This window comes from Diadema antillarum, unplaced genomic scaffold (assembly GCF_040938485.1).
Source record: "Diadema antillarum isolate AM-2024a unplaced genomic scaffold, OU_Dant_1.0 seq00000301_RagTag, whole genome shotgun sequence".
Classification (NCBI taxonomy): domain Eukaryota; kingdom Metazoa; phylum Echinodermata; class Echinoidea; order Diadematoida; family Diadematidae; genus Diadema; species Diadema antillarum.
The window spans coordinates 466,323-491,289 of NW_027271324.1; the positions used below are offsets into that span (position 1 = coordinate 466,323).

General features: G+C 39.6%; 1 protein-coding gene across 1 annotated transcript in view; it reads right to left on the minus strand.

Moving 5' to 3' along the window:
* The window catches only part of LOC139730309 (solute carrier organic anion transporter family member 4A1-like), a 232,162-nt gene extending 207,819 nt beyond the window's left edge, over positions 1-24,343 (minus strand). The window contains exon 1 of the mRNA XM_071641184.1: positions 24,336-24,343. The gene's annotated coding sequence lies outside the window, so the exon portion shown is untranslated. The remainder of the gene's footprint in view (positions 1-24,335) is intronic.
* Between the last annotated feature and the right edge of the window lie 624 nt (positions 24,344-24,967).

Genomic DNA, 24,967 nt, shown 5'->3' on the forward strand with positions numbered 1-24,967 from the left:
ATTTATGGTATTCATGCCTGTTGCGACACGGATTGTCGCCCCTACACGGATTGTCGCCCCCGGCTCGGGGCGACAATCCGTGACGGAGTTGGCGGCACGGATTGTCGCCCCCGTCACGGATTGTCGTCTGGCGACAATCCGTGACGCTTGTGCAGTTCCCAGTTTTTGACCTCGAAGGCGACAATCCGTGATGGCAAAACAATTGTTGCGACACGGATTGTCGCCCCGTCAAGGATTGTCGCCCCGGGCTCGGGGTGGTTCCTCCGGTGTTAAGCTTTGGTGGGATGGGTATGACTGGTAAGTTATGCGTATGTGTGTGTGTGTGTGTGTGTGTGTGTTTGTTTGTTGTGAGCTGCATGATATGTGCTGTGTATGATTTGTAGGTGCGTACAATAAGTGACTTGTGTATGAGTTTCCGTATTGTTGTGTGTGTGTGTGTGTTTGGAGTATAATAACACAATATGTAGAAACTGTGCATGCGTGGTGGTTGTATAGTGGTAGTAGTTTGTTTATCTGTGTGTATACGTGTGCCTGTATGCGTACGTGAGTATGTAGTATATAGTGGCGTATGTGTATATCAAAAGGTATGTGATGGTGCGTGTTTGTGGGCGCAGTTTTGTGCCTGCATGAGTATTTGAGGGGTTTGGTGTTCGTGGGCTACGTAGGCCCTACGTATGTGTGTTGTGTGTGAGCGTTCGTGTGTCTACGTAAGGCCCCAGTCACATAATGCTCTGCGTCCGGCGTTACGTCCAAATAAGTCATTTTTTTTTTTCTGCTGATACCCGGGGATCTCTTGCTGTCACCAGAGCATTTTTACAAAACTTACGGGAAAAAATATGCGGGCGATACGGGGAGATGCGACCAAATGCGAATACTTGCGTCCACTTGCGGATATTCTTACGAATTGTCACGTAATTTTGTTCTTTCAACTTGCATAAACTTCTGAATAGTTCGGAATACTTGCGGAGAGTCGCGACTATTTACGGAGAGTTGTGGATATTTTCGGATAGTTACAGATTGTTATAAATAATTATGTACAATATGACGATTCCTGCCAAGTCAATGTATTATGACAGCAAATTCATCACATATTGGACTGTCTTACATTGTACACTGGGGAAAACTGAAATTGAATTTACGTACAAGTTGTGAAAAGTTTTCGCATTTCTTGAATTTGCTTTACAGTAATGAAAGATGAAATTTTTAACTTGAAGTTTGAATTTTATTTGTGCAGCTCAAATATGGATAAACATCATAAATGTAAAGACTACATGACATAATTATACCACAAATAGAATACTATCTAGATCGATAAGTTAAACAGAGTAAGAAAATATTACTTACAGTCATGGAATAGACAAACTGTGGTTACGCTGTCATTGTGCAGCGATATTCATGACTTTCTGGGTTATGTTAAGGAGATTGTTATAATAAAGCAAAGCCTATTACACTTCCAGAAAAAGAAATATTAGGACATTCGGACACCCCTCCCACACCCAAATACCCAAAAAAAAAGTAATATCCATGGAGCGTAAAGTGGGTAAGACTATAGGGAAATACTAGATTCGTTCTCATTTTATATCGTTTATCGCTGTCCCACACCTTCCCGGCCAGAAAAGTGAAAAAAAATGCTGTCACCTCATCCCCAACCCCCAAATTGCTTTCCGAGTTTCGAAAAATATACATTCAAATAGTACAAGGAAAAAATGTTCAGCACCAATGGTCAAGCGATGTCATGCGTATATGGGTGCCACCTAAAATGACCATATATGGGAGAAATTTAGTAACTTGACTTTGCGGTTCTGCCTCTCCACCGCTCCGAGTGTGTTGTAGCATTCCTTCAGGTAAATGCGCTGCAGCTTGGCAACACGAGTTGTGTGGCTTCCCATGCGTCTCTGTGCTCCCATGCGAGTGGAAAACAGAAAACGTCGAAGGACGTAATCGTGTACAGCATCCGTAACTCTCCGCAAATATCCGTAAGCGGACGAAAGTGTTGTGATACGTTAACTTGCGGTTGATTTCGAATACTTACGGTGGACGTAAACGAACGCAAAGGGACGGGAGGTAAAATGTTTTACGGATGGTCTGCGTTCAGGCTATGGAGAGTTACGTTCAGTTACGGGTAGTTACGTTTGGTTACGGTTACCTTTCGTACGTCTGCGTCCGTGGAGTCCCTCTGCGAAATTTGAACATTTCAAAATTTCGCAGGTTTGCAGCCTTCATTTTACGTTTCTTTACAGACGAGTTACGGACAGTTACGTCTACATACGTCCCTGCGGATGCCTGCGTCCACGCTACGTCCCCCTGCGTCCACTCATCCGCATCTATCCGCGGCGTACGTAACCCATCGTAAAGCACTGTGTGACTGTTGCATTAGCACGCAGGAGATAATAGGAACGAAACATTCAAGCGACACAATTCCCACAACGCGCGCAGCGCTCCATCACACACAGACACACACACACACACACACACACACACACGAAGGTTCGTTATTCCGAAGTTTCGTTTTTTTCCGAGGCTTCATCTATCCGAAACACACAATTCCCTATACCGAGAGGTTCGTTGATCCAAAAATGAAATTCGGAATAACGAACCTTCGGAATAAAGAACCTTCGGACTAAGGAGCCTTCAGAATAACGAACTTTTGCAATAACGAAATGTAACCCCCTCCCCACATACACACGCACACCCGAACCGATACCACATTCCTTCCTGATGAAAAGACTTCCCAATGTTGATAAATAAGACATAATGGACCGTATGCAGAAAAGCAGCATCCGCCCGCACGCAAGCTCCACTCCGAATTCATATACAAATCCGCCAAATAAACTCATCAAAGTCAAAGCTGCTGATAAAATCAATATCAATGTTTATGCCAGCGACAGCTTACTAGGTATCCCTCCCCACGCGCAGCTAAAAAACACATACGCAAAAAGCTGACATAATAAACACATTCTTCCATCACACACACACACACACACACACACACGCACAAACGGACACTAAATTATCATGCGCACGCGCACATACACACTTCCTTGAAACCTCACCATGACTTTTTACATGCCATGTTTGCATGGATGTAGCCATGGAAGTTATGTGTTAGTATTTCAATGACTGTGTCCAGAACGATATTACCCAGCAAAATGTGCTTCGAGGGCGGGCGACAATCCGTGCCGCCAGCCCTCGTCACGGATTGTCGCCAGACGACAATCCGTGTCGCAACACTGCCTATTCATGCCTATTTTTCAGGGTCATTGTAAGTGAATACACGTCATTGGTTCCTGTGTAAAAATAACTAAATTTCAACTTTGTACAGAGGGTTCAAATTTGACCAAAATCTGGACTTACTCATATCAATGATAGTGTTATCTGATATGTAGTCTTCGAACTATTAAGGATCAAAAGTGGGATTTTTTTTGTGTGTAAAACCTAGTACTATTTTCAACAGCTTTCTATCTTGCACTCTGTACATTTTCAACCCACCCAATTTCTCTGTGGAACTGTTGTACTTCAATAATTAAGCGGACAGATTTGAAAGGCATTTTCCCCTTCTAGTCCGGTTATGGACACCGGCCAATTACACTTGACATTTGATCCTGAGTCGATTTGTGGGGAGATTTGAAAGACATTTTTCCCTTCTAGTCCGGTTATGAACACCATTTACACTTGACATTTGATCCTGACTCGTTTTGTAGAGGAATTTGCTGGCGTGTCTGTCTCATTACGTACACTACCCTTTTTAATTTTTTTTTTCTTCCTGACTGTCCACAGCAAATTTTGGGATCGGTCTTACCTTTTCCTTCTTCCGGTCTACTCTCCAACAACAACCTTCTATTCCCTTTTCATTTTCCTACATACTTCCTTATAGGTCTAGAGGAATTTGAATTTGTACACACATCCATGACAACCTGATGGTAAGCCTCTCCGGTCTCTTTGCTTCTGATTTCTGACACTCCTTACCCTCCAACCATACTCTGGAAAAGTCATTACCTGTCACATGGTCTTTCCATTTCCTCTGCTACCAACCCCACTCATCTCATACGGATGACGTACTGATTGTAAATAAAGCGTGCCGCAACTTTGAGATAAACATTTTCATCTTGCACTGACTGTCCTTTCACACCACTTGTCTTTTATCACCCATTTTATCACCGGCAATCGTTTGACACCCTGCGGCAGGCGTTAACGAGCAGCACGGTCATGTCGCACTTCGTGACTAGAATACTGAGCTCCGACTGTCCTATCACACCACTTGTCTCCTCGAGCCATTTCACTGAGTTGCAGAGCACAGAAGTTGTGGATAGTCCTCTCCAACACCCTTCCCCGCCCCCCCCCCTTCATGCAAAGACTATTATGGCAAGACCATGTAGGGTCCATGGTAACACTTCGAAGATTGACAATTTTCAAAATATTTCACAGAATGTGCGCACAAGATCGTTGAATTGCAATCATAAGAATGCAAAATCTCCCTCGTGTGGGACAGGGGAATAGGGCTTACCCCCTCCCAAACCCTCCTGCTTGGTCTCCCTCTACAGAGTTACTACACTTCTCTGATTGACAAATATCGAGATATTCCACCTGCAGTGTAGACCAGATCTTTGAATTTCAGTTCTAAAAATGCAAAACTCCCTCGAATATGGGAAGTGTCCCTGTGGAGCCGGGATTTGTAATAACGCCGGGATTTGTAACAACGCCGGGATTTGTAGTAACGTCTCGCGGGGAATTGTAAAAATGCCGGGAAATGTAAAAATCTCGAAAATTGCATCAACGGGAAATGTAAAAACGTCTCGCCGGGAAATGTTAAAATCATGTATTTCAAGGGTATTACGTACCGACGGTATATAAATTTAAATGAACACGATGTCTAACAAAACTGCTCATGAACCTTTCTCGTTTGTATGTTCTTGTAAAGCCCATAACGGATTTTTCACCAAACATGGCAGATAGCATTTTTATGGTGATAACATCTTATTTGTTTAAGTAAGTCCCCTACCGCCGAAGTAGGGGGGGGGGGGAGGGAGTTGAAGCCTCATAGTCCCTAAACTCTGGATTGATTTTTTTAAAAATCTTCTTCTACGAACCGAAAAATATAGATAAGAAAGTTCTTTGAAGGTATTAATGACTGAAATTTCAGGTTCGACTGTGGCGGATCCAGGGTTGCCCTGATGGGAGGGGGGCGGGCGGTAAAGGGGAATTTTTCACATTTTCTGCATCTTCTTGAAAAATCTATGACGGATTTTCACCAAACTTGGCAGACAGCCTCTTTATGGGGATATTATCTTAATTTCTTAGAATAACCCCCTCCACCGCCGAAGGGGGGGGGGAGGGAGGGGGTGGAGTTTTTTTTTTTGGGGGGGGTTTCATTTTAAGAAATTAAAAGCATATCACCATAGAGATGCTATCTGCCAAGTTTGGTGGAAATCTGTCATACATTTTTCACATAAAATGTCGAAAATCCCCCTCACCCCCCCCCCCCCCCCACACACACACCCGATAAGGGCACCCCTGGATCTGGAACAATCGAACATGAAATTTCAGTCATTAATGTCTTTCTTATCTCATGTGAAGGGCTCATTACTGAAAAAGAATGTCACGAAGCCCTTTTAACTAACATAGATTATAAGATTATAGCAAAGGTATTGTGCAAAAGATTGAAGAAAGTAATAGAAAAGTTGATCTCCTTTGATCAGACAGGTTACATCAAACGGCGTTCGGCTATGCACAATTTACGTTTAGTTCAAGACGTTATTGAATATTGTGATTACTGTGATTTACCTGGTATTTTATCATTCATCGATTTTCAAAAGGCCTTTGATTGTGTTCGTCACGAATTTGTTTTTCATTTATTGCATAAAATGAATTTTAAAGAATATTTCATTGGTTGGATCAAAGCATTATATTTTGACGTTAAAGGGGGCGTTATAAATAGTGGATGGGTATCAGAGAAATTTGAAATAAAACGGGGAATAAGGCAGGGCTGCCCACTTTCCGCTTTATTATTTATAATTGTAGCTGAAGTAATGGCCTTGAGAATTAAGTAGAACAGTCATATACAGGGTATCACTGTTATTTCCGGCAACACAGCCCAACAAAAAGAATTTAAAATCTCACAACTGGCTGATGATACTGTTATTTTTGTTAATTCGATAGAGTCTGCTAATATAGCACTCGGGGAAGTTAAACGTTTTGGGCAAATTGCTGGACCAGTTTTGAATGTCATGAAAACAAAAGCAGTAACAATGAAAATTCAAGAAAATGGTGTAAATGATTTGAATTGGACTCGTGATCCTGTGAAATATTTGGGTGTATTTTTAACAAAGAACAGAAAGGAATCTGAACAATTGAATTGGTTTTCAAAATTAGAAAAGGTCAAAGCTATTTTAAAGTTCTGGAGAATGAGAAATTTAACATTGTATGGTAAAGTGGTAATTATCAAATCATTGATCATTTCACAATTTGTGTATGTAGCTTTAGTACTACCATTTCCAGAGAAGTTCATTATGGAATTGAATAAATTGATTTATAATTTCCTTTGGAATTCTAGGAGAGAAAAGGTGAAGCGATCTATTTTATTAAATCCTATTGAAAAAGGCGGTTTGAATATGTTTGATTTACATGCTCGATTTCAATCGTTGTATTTGTCGTGGTTCGCAAATTATCAAAATTGTCATCCAGACTCGCCATGGAAGTTTATGTTCAAATTTTGGGTCGAGAAAATAGGTCCAAGTCCTCTGATAATGAAAACGAACTGTTCATGTAAAGATATGTTAGCACTATGCAAGAAGCATAAACTACCTCGTTTCTACACTCATTGCTTACTTTCGTGGTGTGAATTAAGATATATTGATTTTCTTCATGTGAGCGACATACTAGATGAAGTATTGTGGTATAACAGTAATATATGCTTTAATGGAAAAACTTTGTTTTTTGAAGAATGGTACAAGAAAGGTATCTTGACACTTAATGATGTAGTTGAAACTGGATGTTTTAAATCTCGCGAGTCAATTTGTTGTGCTCTCAATTGTGATAATTTATTAGTGGATTTTAAGTATTCAAAACTTAAAAAGGCAATTCTAAAGATATGGGTGGAACGTATATTAGAAGTAGATCAATGTGAAAACACGCACAAAGATTACGATATTGATTTACATGCAATAAAGGACAATGAATATATCAGATTATCTAGAACAACGTCGAAACAGTTTCATAGTTTTTTATGTGAGAGTAAGAAAAGTGATCTAACTATACTGTTATATTGGAAAGACAGATTTGATTTGAGTACTGATTTTGATTGGAATACTGTTTTGAAACAAACAATTCGGAAACTAAGGAACAACAAAGTTAAGCAATGCTACTTCATGACATTACATCGTATTCTACCTTATAGATATAATCTTTTCAAATGGAAAATTGTAAGTGATAATTTGTGTATATTTTGCTCTGAAACAGAAACCTTTAGTCATGTTCTTTTGGAGTGTCCTAAAGTGTCTATGTTTCGGAAAAAGATTACTGATTTTATTCAGTTCGCTTTTAGAGAAACAATCTTATTAAACGAGAAATTATTGATTATTGGAGTGGAATCAAAGAGTCCAAATGTAACGAATATAAATAAGATATTGATATATGCGCAGTATGCAATTTATAAACAATACATGATGCATTTATTTCAAGGGCATTTATACAATAGTTTGAAAATATGGATTAGTTTCAGAAATGAAATATTGTTAGATAATGTTTCTGAAATTGTAACAAACATGATGAAATCATTTACTTGATAACCAGTGAAGAATCTGTACTTTTTGAGTATGTGCTCATTCATTGTTTAAAAAAAAAGAAATCGTTTGATGTAAAGCTTTGGAAATGAATGAATAAAGTACCTCTGTAGAGGTTTTAAAAAAAATCTCTCTATTTTCGGTTCGACAAAAGAAGATAAAAAAAGATCTACAGTTTAGGGACTCTGAGGCCTCAACTCCTCCTCTCCTCCTCTCCTCCCCCTTTCCGGTGGTGGTGGTGGGGCGTTGGGGCCTCATTTTATCAAATTAAGAGCATACCACTATAAAGATGCTATTAGTGGAGCGGCATAGCTTGAAAAATTAGAGGAATTGTGCATTTTATGATAGAATTGTGCATTTTATGATAAAAGCACCAAATTTCGCACACATGTTGACTATAACATTTGAAATAAATTCAGATGTTCGGCCATCGTAAATAGCGCCCTCAGCGGCCATGGCAGCCATTTTTCAAAATGGCCGCCATAAATGCCATTTTTCGTAAAAATTTACAAATTTCAGAAGGGAAAATCAATAAGATTCTGCAAACGAGTGGGAAACAACATTCAAAATAAATTTAGATATTGGGCCGCCGTAAATTGTGCCCTCAACGGCCATGGCAGCCATTTTTCAAAATGGCCGCCATAAATGCCATTTTTAATAATAATAATAATGATAATGATAATAATAATAGTGGCTACTTGTATAGCGCACAGGTCCACTTTTCAGTGCTCATGGCGCTTCAAAAATGAAAAGATATCATATATTTACATGCATATGCATATTCAAACATTTCAACAAATAAGAAAATGGTAAACAAAAACAAATATATACCAAATAAAGAATACAACATATACCAATCAAAAATACAATATTGATCCAATATTAATGACATATAGCAATTACAGTCCTCAGTATGAAAGGAACAGATAAGTTTTAAGTTTGGATTTGAATGACTCTGTCGATGACAGTTCCCTTAACTGAAGAGGTAACTGATTCCACAATTTTGGTCCCATAACGGAAAAAGCACGATCACCATACCCATGTTTTACTCTGGGTGTTTGGAGTAAGAATGCATCTGATGATGAACGTAGCCTTCGTGTCGGATTGTATTTTTGAACAGAATTACTTATGTATATTGGGGAAAAAGAATGAACTGATGTACTAATAACAGAATCTTGAAAATAATCCTTTTTTCTAAAGGCAACCAATGTAAGGAACGGAGAACTGGTGACATGGAATCAAACTTATTAGTAAAAGTTAACAATCGGGCAGCAGAATTTTGCAACCGTTGAAGTTTTGTGACATCTATTTTTGAAAGATTACACAACAATGAATTCGAAAAATCCAACCGAGAAGAAATGAAAGCATGAATAAGTATTTCAGCTGCAGATTTAGACAAATATTTCCTTATGAAACTTAAATTACGCAACTGATATCGAACATTCCGCTGAATATGAGTTACATGACTTCGAAATGACATTTCCTGATCAAATATGACACCTAAATTACGGGCTGTTTTCGACGGAGTAATGCAAGTGCTACCGATGTTGACATGACATGACTGATAATCAACTTTGCTTAACATATGCTTTGATCCCAATAACAGAAACTCAGCTTTATCATCATTTAGTTTAAGGCCATTGGATGTAAGCCAGATTTTCAGGTCTTGCAAACATGCTTCGAGTTTTGCAATGGCGGATGACAATGAAGACACAGTGGGTTTAAAAGACAAATGTAGTTGTATATCATCCGCATAACAATGATAACTAATACAATGCTTGCGAAATACTTCACTAATTGGTTGCATATACAGAGAAAAAAGCAGCGGGCCTCCAACAGAACCTTGAGGTACACCAAACTTTGTCATAGTTTTACAAGAGGTAGAATCACCAATTCTGACATAATGAGATCGATCACATAAGTAGGATATAAACCAATCAAGAACAGTTCCTTTGATGCCCAAATATCTCAGTCGTTGAATCAGAATAGCATGATCGACTGTGTCAAAAGCTGAGCTCATATCAAGCATGATAAGAGCAGTGATGTTACCACTATCTAATTCTCTGAACACAATATCTGATAAGTTGACTAACAGTGTTTCTACACTATGACCAGGCTTGTACGCAGATTGAAATGAATCAAGCAATTCATTATCTTGCGGATACATTGTCAGTTGTGAGAAAACAACCTTTTCAAGCAATTTACTTAAATAAGGTAAATTTGAAATTGGGCGGTAATTTTTTAGACACTCCTGATCTAAGCCTGCTTTTTTCAAAGTTGGATAAATAACTCCTTTTTTACACACTTGTGGAACTACACCTAATCTCAGGCTAGCATTTATGATTCTTGTGATAACGGGTGCTTAAACTCTGCCACACTTCTTAACCAAATCTGTTGGGATTTGATCGAGTTCACATGATTTGTTAGGTGAGTTCTTAATTTCGCAAAAAATTAAAAATTTCAGAAGGGAAAATTAGTGAGATTTTGCAAACAAGTGGGAAATAATATGCAAAATGAATTCAGATATAGGGCCATCGTGAATAGCGCCCTCAACGGCCATAGCAGCCATTTTTTTCAAAACGCCATTTTTCGTAAAAATTTACAAATTTCATAAAGGAAAATCAATGAGATTTTATAAACGTGTCGGAAATAGTATTCAAAATAAATTCAGATATTGGGCCATCGCAAATTGCGCCCTCAACGGCCATGGCAGGGATTTCTCCAAATGGCCGCCACAAATGCCAGTTTTCCTAAAATTTTACAAATTTCAGTAGGGAAAATCAATAAGATTTTGCAAAGGAGTGGGAAATAACATTCAAAATAAAATCAGATATTGGGCCGTCGCAAATTGCACCCTCAACGGCCATGGCAGCCATGTTTAAAATTGGCTGCCATAAATACCAACTTTTTCTCTGAATTTACCTTTTCCAGAAGGAAAAGTCAATAAGATCTTGCACTCGATTAAAAAATGTCATTTGAAATATATCTTGCGCCTATTTATTACATTATTGTACATAGCGCCCTCAATGGCCATTGCAGCCATTTTTCAAAATGGCCACCATGAATTCCATTATTTTGTATTTCCTGATTTCACAAAAGGCAAAGTCAATTAGATTTTGCACACAATTTGAAAATTATGTTTGAACTAAATATTTGTATTAGATTATTTATCATAATACTGCCCTCAACGGCCATGGCAGCCATATTCCAAAATGGCTGCCATTGTCATAATCATTTTATTTTTAAAAAATGGTAATTTCAGAAAGAAAAGTCAACAAATGTGTACATAAATTGGAAAATCATGTTTAAAGTAAAACAATATATCTAGATTGCATTAACTCTACAAATTGTTCCTTCGCAGATTTTAAAGAAGAAAAAATTGCTGATAACGGTAATTGCAGCCATTTTCCGAAATGGCTGTCACAGATGCCAGTTTTCTTTCATGAAGATGTCCCAATGCCGGAAGAAGAAAATAAACGTTTTTTTTTTTTTGCGCAAGTTGACAATTACATACAAAGAAGTTTAGACATTGAGTCATCATAAGCTGTGTTCTCAATGGTTATTTCAGCTATTTGTCAAATTGGCTACAATACACTCTTCTTTTTTTGTCTTGAAAATTTGCTTAACTTCAGAAGGAGAGGACAGTAGAATACTCACAGAGACATTAAAAAATCTGAAATATGACGTGTATCTATTCTAAAATGTAACTTCCTAAATTATTCAGACAGATACGAAAAAATGGCCTTTCATTTTACGAAAAAAGTTAATTTACTTGCTGTGCTTTGCTGTGCATAAAAACACATACCTTTGATATCCATACTGTTAGCCGTCACATGCGAAATACTGCAATTAGAACTAAACTGAAAACATGAATTTAGAACTAACCCATCAATGAAACCTTTTTTAAAATTTGAATTTCTTTGAACGCCAGATTGCCTTAGATATACTCACAGTAATGGCTGTTTAGCAGTATGCTATTGCTTTCTCCTTCTGGAAAAAGCAAGGAGTGTGTGGAAGCCATTTTGACAAAGAGCTGCCATAGCAGTTGGGGACGATGTTTAAATAGTGGCTCAATATCTTCATTTCAAATTCAAATTCAAATTCAAACATGAATTTATTTGAATGTCTTTTGTCAATTTGCACAAGAAATTGTATTGTCTTCTTCTGGCATTATCATATTTTCAATATATATTTTATCACTTTATTGATATACAAATCGAACAAAGGAATACATAAATACAAAACATAAACGCCCAGGACATAACTGGATAAACAGAATAAGCAGGGCATATACATAAATATCACACAATGTTACAGAAGATTTACGAATATAAATGCACATAACTTTGACAGAATCCTACACATATTCAAAGTGTGAAAAATATTGTATAAGCAGGCAAAAGGATAAGAAATGAGACCAGAAAGATTAAGAGTAGAGAAAATGGAAACTAGGAAAGAAAAAGGAGAAAAGTAAAATAGCATGAAGAAGAAGAAGAAGAAAACTAGGACAAGTGTAGTACATACTTAAAAATGATACACTTTTCTCTTGACGGCATTTAGCATACCGATTGAATATTAACAAACATTTGCATTAATTTATATTCCAGTGAATCCAATATATAATAAAATGGGGCAATGAGACACGGTCATTCATTCCGCGCCCCATTAACATAACAATAACAATAAATTACATAAATTAATATCACATGGCATCTATAGTGGCCATTTGGAAAATGGCTGCTATGGTCGTTGATGGTGCCATTTGTCATGACCTCATATGTTATTTTCTTTTGAATATGATTTTCAACATATGTACAAATTTCATTGATTTTCTCTCTGAAATTAGCAAATCTTTCCAAAAAAAGAAGAAAGAAGCAGACATCCATGGCGGTCAGCATGGCCCTTGAGGGCGCCTTCTTAGAAGGCCTTATACTTAGATTTATTTTTGAGCATAATTTTAAACTTGTTTGCAAAGTCTTATTGACTTTTCCTTCTGACATCAGCAAATTTTTGCCAAAAAAAGGGGGGGGGGCATCCATGGCAGCTGTTTTGGAACTTGGCTGCTATGGCTATTGAGGGTGCACTTTTGGATGGCCTATTATCAAATTCAGTTTGAATGTAATTTTTCACCTTTGTGGAAATTCTAATTGACGTCTGCAAAAACATTCATGGTGGCCATTTTGAAAAATGGCTGGAATGGCCATTGAGGAGTAAATTTGCAATGGCTCAATAAGTTTACTTTTGAATGTAATTTCCCACCTGTTTGCAAAATCTGGTTGGCTTTCCCTTCTAATTTTAGTAAATCTTTTCGAAAATATAGCATTTATGGCGGCCATTTTGAAAAAAATGGCTGTCATGACCGTTGAGGGCGCAATTTCCGATAGCCCAATGTCGAGATTTATTCTATATGTCATTTCCCATTTATAACCAACATTTTATTGACTTTTCCTTTTGAAAATCGCATTTTCAAAAATGAAAAGTGACACTTATGGTGTCCATTAAAAAAAAAAATGGCTGCCATAGCCACTGAGAGCGTAATTTTTAATTGGACAATATCTGGATGTAATTTCCTGCTTGTTTGCAAAAAAGAAAAAAAAATTGGCTCTCCCTCCTGAAATTTGCATTCTTTAACATAAAAAGGCATTTATGGCGGCCATTTTAAAAAAATAGCTACAATGGCCGCTGAGGGCGCAATTTCCGATGGCTCAATATCTAGATTTATTTGGAATGTAATTAATATTTATGAGCAAAATCTTAATAACTTTTCCCAACTGAAATGTGCAAAATCATCGAAAAAGTGGCACATAAGACAGCCATTTTGAAAAATGTCTGTTATGGACGTTGAGGGTGTCATTAACAATGGCCAATATATAAATTCATTTTGAATGTAATTTCCCACTTGTTTGCAAAATCAAGGCGCTAATTCCTGTAAGAGGCTTATACCCCTTTCCCGCTGCCCGTCTCGGTGAACCACCGAGAGGTTCCCCGGTGAATTCACCGGGGAACCTCTCGGTGAAAATTTCAGTGCCGTCGTTTCACACTGCTCTCGGTGAAACTTTCCCCTTGACGGGTTTTCTGCTCGCAACGTGGGTGATCCTATGTACTTGAGTTTGTTGTGCATCTGCGATTTGGTTTTTTCGATCCCATGTTCAGCAAGTTTTCGGAGGAGGGACTCGTACGCGGCAGCGTCAGCCGACGTTCCGCTCAGTTCTTCGTTCACTGCTGCCTCGCTACGTAATTGAAGTAACAGTCTCTCTTCGTCTTTGGTCCACGCTCCAGCCATTTGCAAAATTCCCTCAAATTTCAACAGCACAAAACGTCAACGGATTTCTCCTGCACACTGTAAACCCAGCACTTGACGAGAAAAGCACAAAATACGAACAAAATCAAGCAAGAGGCGGACTGTATCAGACTTTACTGGAAGAGTTAAGAGCTAGACACTAGAGGAAGACGAAGAAGGAGGAAGCATCAAATCGATCAAGTACACTGTAAACCTATATCAGCTTTGTATACACGGCGTGCTAATTAAACAATACAATGCACAGCACGATGCAAAACAATGCCGTCGCACTGTGAACGCCACATTGCACACGAAACGACATACTATGGAGTGTCGTGTGTATGTTTACAAACACGAATTACTAGCACCCTGTACGTGTAGATTTGGGAGGTCGAGTGCGCGCTAGCTAGCTGAAAACGTGTGCATGACCTTTGACATAATCTGCATATTTTCCCCGGTGTTTCACCGAGACAACCTTTCACGCTGGGCGCTCTCGGTGAACCACCGGGTGATTTCCCGTTGAACTATCGGTGTTTACCCAGGACGCTTCTCGGGTAAAAATTGCCCAAAAATTTCATCGGTGTTTCACATAGGCTTCCCCTAGGTTTCAACCGAGTGACCTTTCACACTGCGGGGTTCCCCGGGTGCCCCAGGTGCCCCCGGGGAAGATTTTCTTCAGCGGGAAAGGGGTATTAATTAAGGAGTTCGTTCAACCCACCCCGCAGAAAAGGTTTGACCAGACAGGGTGGTAGATGGGACCTCCATGAACATCCCCAGGTAGTATGTGGTTCCAAATTGTGGTGTCAGTAGAATTTTACTGGCCACTTTTCATTATTATTTGTTGGAATAAACGTAAAAGGGTCTGCGCACGTCAAGACTATTACAAGCACCTCTAGCACTACTACAGGCGCCAGTGCCAGTGATGCGTGTAGTAGTCTTAGCACACACATACTTTTTCTTCGACAAACAAGGGTTTTGCCTGCAAACTAACTTTTCACGCCAAGCTGGGGTCGGTGTAGTGTATTTTCTAGCCGTTTTTATTTCGTCTTTCTTTCTCCGCGTTGAAGCAAGCAGAGTGAGAGCGCATACCCAGTGATTGCGACGCCCGAATCGCAATCACTGGGTATGTGCCCTCACTCGGCTTAGCGCAATACTGCGGGCTTTTGCACAATACACAAGCTGCAACTCAGAGAAATAAAGACGAAATAAAAACGACTAGAAATTAAGACCAGGGTCGGTGACACTTGTCGCTATTGGGGCACTGAAAATGACAAACTTATCACAGTTTTTGCATTTATTTCATGAAGAATTCATCAAAACTGCATAAAACTATATATGTACACGTTGCTAAAGATGTCAGCAATATAGTGGGATTCATTGTAAGTTATGATATTGTACATGGTTACCATGGTAACCGGATGCCTACAGGTGATTGGTAACCCCCAAATGCCTCCTACTGCTGCAAACTTTGATTTTTTTTTAATTTTATGGATGCAATAAAAAATTATTGATTATTGTAAAGATTAAAAGTTTTCTTCTGTTGCCAAGGCAACCAGTATTATCCAATCAGGGTTCAGCTGTCAATAACTCAAAAACTAAAGCCCATAATTTCAAAAAGCTCAATAAGCATGTCCTTCCTTCTGCATTGTGTACCACTTATGTGAAGAATATATTGAACCATTCTCAAGTTACAGCAAAATTTGTAAACAAAGGCATAATAAACGGCCATTGAAAGAAAGATATCATTTTCGAATAGTAAAATGCATGAAAAAGTTGCATCCGTCGTACTTTCAACACAAATTTGACTTCAAAGCATTATAGGCAAATGTAGTTTTTAGTAATGTATGGACACAAATTTTCCTTAAAAATATAGATGAATACAGAGAGCAAAGCCAATTATATTCTAATGTTAGCTCTTTTGAGTATTTACAGAGCGATGGTTATTCAAAACAATCCTGGAAAAGAGCAGAGGAAAGCAATAACTGTTCATGTTCGTAAAGGAAGTTTATTCAAGAATGCAGATAGATTCCTTTCTAAAGAAGGAATATACACGTTCCCTGAATTATCCATCAAAGAATTAAGCATACTTTTGTGTTTGTTAGGTTTTGTTAAAAAAAAATAGAATAAAATGAAAAATCATGATATGTATATTAAAGTTGTATCAAAACGTGCAGTAATTAATTAATGCTTAGGAGAGAATGAGGGAAAACTCTTGGGCGTCTTTTCCCTTTTATCCAGGCTAATATTACAGTGTTGAGGTAGGTACTTTAAGATCTGATCTACAATGGGTGATGTGCACGCAAGGCAAAAGAAACAAACCTGTCAAAATTCCAGATATCTTGGGGGGTTACCAATCACATGTAGGCATCCGGTTACCATGGTAACCATGCACAACGAAACTTACAATGAATCCCACTGTATTGCTGACATCTCTAGCAACGTGTACATTTATAGTTTTATGCAGTTTTGATGAATCCTTCATGAAATAAATGCAAAAAACTGTGATAAGTTTGTCATTTTCAGTGTCCCAATAGCGACAAGCGTCACCGACCCTAGTCTTAATTTCTAGCCGTTTTTATTTCGTCTTTATTTCTCTGAGTTGCACCTTGTGTATTGTGCAAAAGCCCGCTGTATTGCGCTAAGCCGAATGAGGGTGCATACCCAGTGATTGCGACAAAAAACGGTTCTGGCGTTGCAATCACTGGGTATGCGCTCTCACTCGGCTTGCTTTAACTCGGAGAAATAAAGACGAAATAAAAACGTCTAGAAACTACACTACACCGAACCCAGCTTGGCGTGAAAAGTTAGTTTGCAGGCAAAAACCCTTGTTTGTCGTCTAAAAAGTCTGTACGCGCTAAGATTACTACACGCACCACTGGCATTGGCGCCTGTAACAGTGCTGGTGGTACGTGTAGTAATCTTAGCGTGCGCAGACTCTTTATCGAAGAATAAGGTCTTGTCGCAACTAAAGTGGCCTGTAAAATTTTATTGATACCACAATTTGGAATCACATACTACCTAGGGGTGTTCCAGAGGGTCAAGCCGACAACCCCATGCAGTCAAACCTTTTCTGCGGGGTGGGTTGAACGAAGTCATTTTTTCTGGGTCCCTGCGCCTTGACTATTACTGGCTTTCCCTTCTGAAGTTAACAGATATTTTCAAAAAAAAAAAGACATTTATGGCGGCCATTTTGAAAAATGGCTGCCATTGCCGTTGAGGGCGCTATTTTCGACGGCCCGATATCTAGATTAATTTTGAATGTAATTTCCCATTTGTAACCAAAATCTTATTGACTTTTCTCTCCCTAAACTTAGCAAATTTTACGAAAACATGGCATTTATGGCATCCATTTTGAAAAAATCTGCATGGACGTTGAGGGCGCTATTACGGTGGCACAATATCTAAATTTAGTCTGAGCGTGATTGTCAACCTGTGTACGAGATATGGTGCTTTTATCACAAAATGCACAGTTGTTCGGCTATGCCGCTCCACTATATCTGCCAAGTTTGGTGAAAATCCGTCATAGATTTTTCAAGAAGATGCAGAAAATGTGGAAAATCCCCCTCCTCCCCCCCCCCAATCAGGGCAAACCCTGGATCCGCCACAGTCGAACCTGAAATTTCAGTCATTAATGCATTCAAAGAACTTTCTTATCACTATATTTTTCGGTTCGATAGAAGAAGATTAAAAAAAAAAAAATCCAGAGCTCAGGCACTATGAGGCTTCAAGTCTCCCCCCCCCCCCTCCTTCGGCGGTGGGGGACTCATTTAAACAAATAAGATCATATCACCACAAAGATGCTATCTTCCAAGTTTTGGTGAAAAATCCGTTGTGGGCCACGAAAAGCGTGCATCTGATCGCTTTATTTCAATTTTAAAAATGCAAAAGTTCCATCGTGTGTGACGGGGTGATCCCTCCACCTTCATAAACTTAGTACCCAATGATGACGCACGCGCGGAATAAGAGTTCAAATTCCACGATTTGACATTAACATTCAAAATATTTCACAAAACCCTGCGCCAGATCGCTGAAAATCAGGTCTGTAAACGCAAAATCACGCTCGTGTTGGAAGGGGGATACCTATTCCCACACCCTCCTCCCGCTCTGTCGCTCCGCTCCCTCGCACATATCTTCAAAGTTTCGTCCCCTAATCATGAAAACGGATCGACGACGTCTCTGATGAATGTAATGTATGAGCCAACATCAATTGTACCTTAAATATTGACTGCATATTTTTGATAAGAAAAAGAAAGACGCACGCCGGAGTAATATGTGTGCTTGCACGAATCTTTTCTCTGTCTTTCATACTATTCCTTCCTGCTTTGAAATTGGCAACCCCCCTAAAAAAACAAAAACCACACAATGTGATAATTAGGCATTTCTATCCAATATCCAGTATCCAGAGTAATATTAATTCAAACTTGTTTCCCCCTCCAAGAAAAAAACAAACACCTACTTTCTTCCAATACTCGAGTGCATGCCTCTTAGGGTGATATATTTTCCCTTGTGAGGGTTTAATCATTTCGCGTTCCATGCCCCCCCCCCCCGCTCCACTCGTTACATGAAATCGCCTCCACTTGGAACTCGTTTTCATGCTATTTCTATGCGATTGTGTAAAATAATAGAAATTTACTTAAATGACATCTTTGTAAGCATATTTGTACGCTTCAGTGGCTGTTTGTGTCACACAGAGTGCGGTATATAAGATCTTACTGCTTATAAGGCTATCTATAACTGGTCTCCTGGCTACGTGTCTGCAACAAAGAGATTTAATCTCTTTGGTCTGCAGTTATCAGTGTACGTCAGCGGCGACCAGGACTACGTTGTACCAGACTGACTCTCCATGCCGCCTAAAAATGTATGGGGATAGAGCCTTCTCTTCTGTTGCGCCACGTCTGTGAAATTCTTTACCAGTCCCGCTTTGGAATTGTAACAGCCTCAATACCTTCAATTTTGAACCGAAGACTTACCTTTTCCAGCAACTTGATGCGTGACACATTGTGAAAGCCGGGTGCCTTTGAATGTTTCTACAGATAAATGGCGCTACATAAATGCTGTTTCATCATCATCATCATATTGTGAAAATATGTTCTACATCAAAATACTGTTACCTCACTTCTCAGGGGAACTATTTCAAGTCTATAAAACATACCGAAACATGCACCAAATTTCACCAGTAACAATGTCAAAATGAAAAAAAGAAATCCCATTGTGGTACCCGGCCTTCTCACCCCCCCCCCTCGCTCGCTCTCTTGAATACTAGTCGCCCGCCCTAAGATCAAATCTTGGTTACGCCACTGCTCCCGATGTCACTTAGACGGCTATCATGGGCTTCCGTGTTCCTCCAATATGAGATTTTGGTGACTCTAATCCTTGGTGCTCGGGTCGGCCGGGCATCGAAGGAGGAGCCCGATGGTCCATTGCTGATTGTAAGTTTCTCGAAAAATCTTTGAGTTAGCGTGTACAACTATCATCGCAAGAGCTAGAGCGGTCACGGCATTCGCAGGTCCGTTGATGTTGTTGATTCAGATTTACTGGAGCTCTGTCTAGTGGGCAATTTGCTAAAAAGAAACAATTATTATTTTGATAATTTTAGATGAATAAAACTTATAAGAATATTTTATTTATTTCCTCACTGTCATTTGATATATTGTTTTAATCGAGTGGTCTACGAAAATAAAGTGGATAGGTTTAATGGAACAACAATGTCATTTGCTTACTCCTGTACCGGAGCACAGGGTGCTGTTCCCATCAACATGAGGATTGAAGACCCTCCAAGGAGGACAGGCAGCTAGGAAGGTGGAGTGCTCTGGACTCCTCGCTTGCCAAGACGGCTTTTATATAAGGCAGCAGTGGGTGGGGTCTGGGGATGTGCTGGAACACGTCAGCGGAGCTTTTTTCTTTATTTTTTGCCAGTCAGAGGGCGGCATTAAAAGATAATGAAATATAAAGGCACAGGTAAGAATTTATTATGAGCCAGTTTAGGGTTTACGGTCATGTTAAAGCCCGTCTGCACTAGCCATTATTTTGATGCCATAACTTTTTTATTTTGTAAAGAGCGCCATCTATCAAAACTTCCGGGTTACATCCACAGAACTCTCGTTCTGTGGTTACATCGTTATTTTATACTGTGGCTGATCGCCGCCAGCCGGTCAGCGCACGATCTCACGGCCCGCCCGGCCCGCCCGGCGCGGCCTCGATCTTACGGCCGATCGCGAGGGAACGGGTTACTTGTCGCGAGCGAGATCCACGACAATCCACTCACTCAGCCCGATGACCTACTCGCTATACACAAGCGCAGCTCGCATCTCCTCCCACTGGATCCAGCATTTACCAAGTCGTATCCGCGACATAATCGCAGATTGAAGTTCGACACAACGATCAGAATAAGCGATCTGAGTGTTGAAGACAGTGTTTGAAAGCACCGAACAGATCGCGAAGTGGTAAGTGACAACGTATGATGGTACGTACCATGGTACTATGGTACGTGGTATACATATACGTATGCACTGGACTGCGCAAGATAATGCGGGATCGAAGCGAGCCGCTGCGCTGCTAGGCCATCCCCTACGTTTACGGGAACCTGGTGATTCTGTGTGTTAAGTCTATAGGGATATCAGAATTCAGTATGGAACGGGTTAATTGCTGCACGCCGCTCGGCATTATGGGAGAAATGCTGGGCACCACAGAGAAAAAAGAGCCTTTATGATGGCGCTAGACATGTTTCTTTCCAGTGCAGACCCATTTTAAAACGGGAGCAGTGGCCAAAGACTTCATGATTAGACCCCGACGAAGTTTTTCAAGGAAAAATGTATACGAAAGTTTCTACAATTATTTGTATAGTATCTAACTTCCTCTCAATGTCCGTATACATGACGCCATGGTAACAGTTTAGCTCAGTTGAAACACTCATCCGACTTGATAAAAGACACTTGACCCTATCACAAATTGTGCAAATTATTATAGCGCAAGCGTTATGGAAGGTAACTTTTCTTCTTTAAATTGTGATACAACTGCTTGGTTTCACGCAATCTATTGCAGGTTAACATTAAAATTTTATGTACTAGGTGTCTCAAAAAACATCTCCCACTTTTGATTCTTAATAATTCATAAACTATACATCAGATAACACAGAGCTACCAAGTCTCACGCATTCTGCGTGAGACTCAAGCATTTAGGGGCCATTTCACGATCTCATGCATGTCACCCATTTTTCTCACGCATCGGGCGAAGTCTGCAACTTTGGCCTATAATAATGAGCATAGCTCAAAAGATTAAAGTGATAGTTGCAATTGAAGGTACATTTCCCTTTTGTCTTTCAAAATAAGTAAAAAGTGGTCACTTAAGTGTGCACCTGATCGCACCATTAAGAGCTAAACATTGGAACAGCTCCCTACCGTGGGAGGCCACAGGGGGAAAAACCCCCTCCCACACCCTCGCTCACGGGCACATTCGCGCGCCGAGATGCCGACTGATGCCGAGTCATGAAAATCTCACTCATAAAATTTTTTTGAACTTGGCATCCCTGGATAACACTGTCATTGATATCAGTGATAGCTGAATAATGTACAATTTTGTTGAAAGTGGTTTAGATATAAAAGCACAAATCGGTTTCATAAAATCCATGATTAATTTCACAGTTAGCGTTCCAGATTTTGCTCTATTTTCAACCCTCTGTACAAAACTTTCACTTTGCACAGGGGTCAATGGTCTGGTGTGTATGGGAGTGTGTGGTTAACACCCTGACAATGGTCTGAACAATGGTCAGTGTTTGAATGCTTAATTATTTATTCATGAGAAATTCCACTTGCACAACTAGTCTTTATTCAGCCTCGTTGTAAAGTCAAACGCCTGCCGATACTGTCGTTGAGTGGCGACAGTGCTCTCCCTACTTCTGAAAAAACGAAATTCCAATGAATACCTTCTGTTCTGTCGTAAACAAGGTGACAGGAAGCAAAGAAAATCAGTCAGAGTATACACTTGTGTATACGGAGGCTTAAATAAATCTACTCACAACTGTGAAACAAATCGCCCCAATGAAAAATGCTGAACTCTTTACCAAAAATGATCTCTTTTATTGAAAAAAGCGACAAATTTGTCAGACTATTAGTAAACAGTTGTATTAAAATGAAAAACTTTAGATCATTTATGCTTATTTATATTCTAGATTTAGTGATATTTGAAGCAAAATTTGAAAATGATTGCCAGCTGGAATGAAATGTGGTGTTTGCGAGCACATGGAAGCATGTGCTTACTTTTTCCATGTGCATGCATTTTACCCTTTATCACGCATGAATTCAGACTAGCAGTGCCCATAGGGCAATCCACGTGAATTATTGATTAAGCATTCATGTGTCTGGGAGCGCGAGACTGACGCCTCGTCAACAGGTGGTTCAGGCAAGTCCATTGTCAGGGCCATTGTCAGCACATACTCACATACACATCATTGGTTCCTGTGCAAAGTTCATTTTAGTACAGAGGGTTAAAACCCTTACTTCAAAATCAATCTTAGATTTAATGAAACTGATTCATGCTTTCACATCCATATCACCTCCAACAAAATTGTACACTATTCAGCTATTACTCGTATCTTTTTGACAGTTTTATTGGATGCATAGTTTTTGGACTATTAATGATCAAAAGTGGAAATGTTTTTTGAAACACCTAGTATGGGAGCTTTCGTTTTAAGCGGGATTTGGTAGATTTAAGTTTGGATAATGACATCACGATAAACTAGTAGTTTGTACTGTTAGCAACTTTGTTTTAATGACTGGCGTAGAGCATACCACTGAAACCTGGGTTTGATATGATAAAGCCGCATCAGCACATGGAAGACAGCATGCCCATCAAATCACTACACCAATTTCACTTACCGGAAGTAAACTTAATTGGTTTCCACGGTGAAATTAAAATCTATTGATTCTTTTCCGTGTCATTTTTGGGTTGCAAACAAGAACATAATTATTTTCATCATTACCCGCGAAATTTAAATGGTATCTGCTGGGTAGCTGGCAATATGCCTACATGTTTCCATGTCGGCGGCATTCTGTTCCTATCGAAAATACACTAGACTTAGCCTGCCAAGAAACCGGGACAAGGGGAGTCACTAGAGCCCTTTTTACACTTGTGTTTCTTAACCCCGGACTTTCTCTGACCCAGGACTATCGTTAGTTCCGTACGCAATTTTTTCAGCTTTTTACACTGGCCAATTAGTCCCGTACTATCTCTTGTCCGGGGCTAAGGAGAAATCTGACCTTTTTACACTCGTATTTCTTAGCCCCGGACTTTCCAAACCACATGAATATTCATGATTACGCTGTGTACTGTACACGTACACGCACGCACCGGCAGCACTTGATTACCTCGTTTCTGATTGGTCAGTGAGGGTCGAACTTCGTCTCCGTCGCTTAGCCTAGGATTATTTTTTCGTTGCTGTTTACACTCACTTGCTTGGCACCGCAATTGCGGTGCTAACCCTGCTATTTTGCAGGGCCAGATAGTACCGGACTATCGGTGGGGCTAGCCCACTTTGGCAAAAACGAGGTGTAAACAGAAAGTGGGCTAAGGATAGTCCCGTACCAACGGTGGGGCTAAGCCCCCCCCCCCCCTTATAGCCCCACCGTTGGTACGGGACTAAGCAAAAATTAACAAGTGTAAAAAGCCCTTTAGTTTTCGATATCAATATTGTTTAAAAGTTAATAGACGTACAGGCAGATTCACCATTTTGTATGTACATTTCGATTAACGTCATATGTGTAAAGTGTGTTTGTTTGTTTGTGTGTGTGTTGTGTGTGTGTGTGTGTATTACAGCGATGGTGGCAATGTATTCAAATATATTTAGAAAGTACATTGCGTTTTGTTTCTCTATCAAAGGGTGCATAGTATGTCCCAAGATTACATTACGTATATATTATACACATATACATAACAAGACTGCCTCTGTAAAAAGACACAATCATTATGGGTTAAGCATTTTTTTCTGTGAGTGGAGATAATGTGGATATGATTATGACATCATTGACTAATGTAAATTTAACATTTTCAATTCAGAATACACATTCGGAGGACAAATTACTTTAACAGCTAAAATGTACATAAGGGCTATTACATATACGCAGTTTGAAGAATTTCTGTAATAGAATCAACTCTTAGTTTGTGTTTTCGTGAGAGATAATGTACTTGTAAAATTTATTTCACGATGTAACATAATGTCTTGGTTAAAAGGTAGATAGTTAAAACTGGATGGATGTAGAATTATCAGTGTATGCGTGACTTACGTCACAAAGACGGTAAAATGCCATGGTCGCAAACTGGTAGGCACTCATGATGCTACCACTCTGAAAGCTTGTCAGGTGAAACCTGCGCTCAATGGTGGTAATTGCAATCGATATGAGGCCGTACGCCGTCATGATCTGAATGATGCTTGCCATGACGAACACAGCGATGTATATCTTGACATTCAGAAACATCTGGACAAATGAAAAGAGTTACAAAGAAAACGTAAACAACCTTGCTTGCATGTACTGACGACCTGTGGAGGGCAATCGAATTAGTGACGGTGTGTTTTTTAATGATACTGATGGTAATCATTGCAAAAAATTATAAATGTAATGACCAAGTGCCACTTATCTGTCACTCTCGACAACTACCTGCAACACTTTTATAAACCAACATCCACTCATTGGGCTGGCAATAATAAATCTCTTTATCGGATGAAACAGTGCGGCCACGAACATATGGAACCCCTCAAAACGGACGTTGACAAAAGTCGACTTACATAGTTGTATTCCATTACAGCATAATCCCCTGAGTAGGCCTACCTTTCTCCTTTTCTAGAGTAAGGAACGTTTACTCGCGTTTGCAACCTCAGTATCTGTAAAGACTTGTTCAGGCCGATTAAATTTGGTAC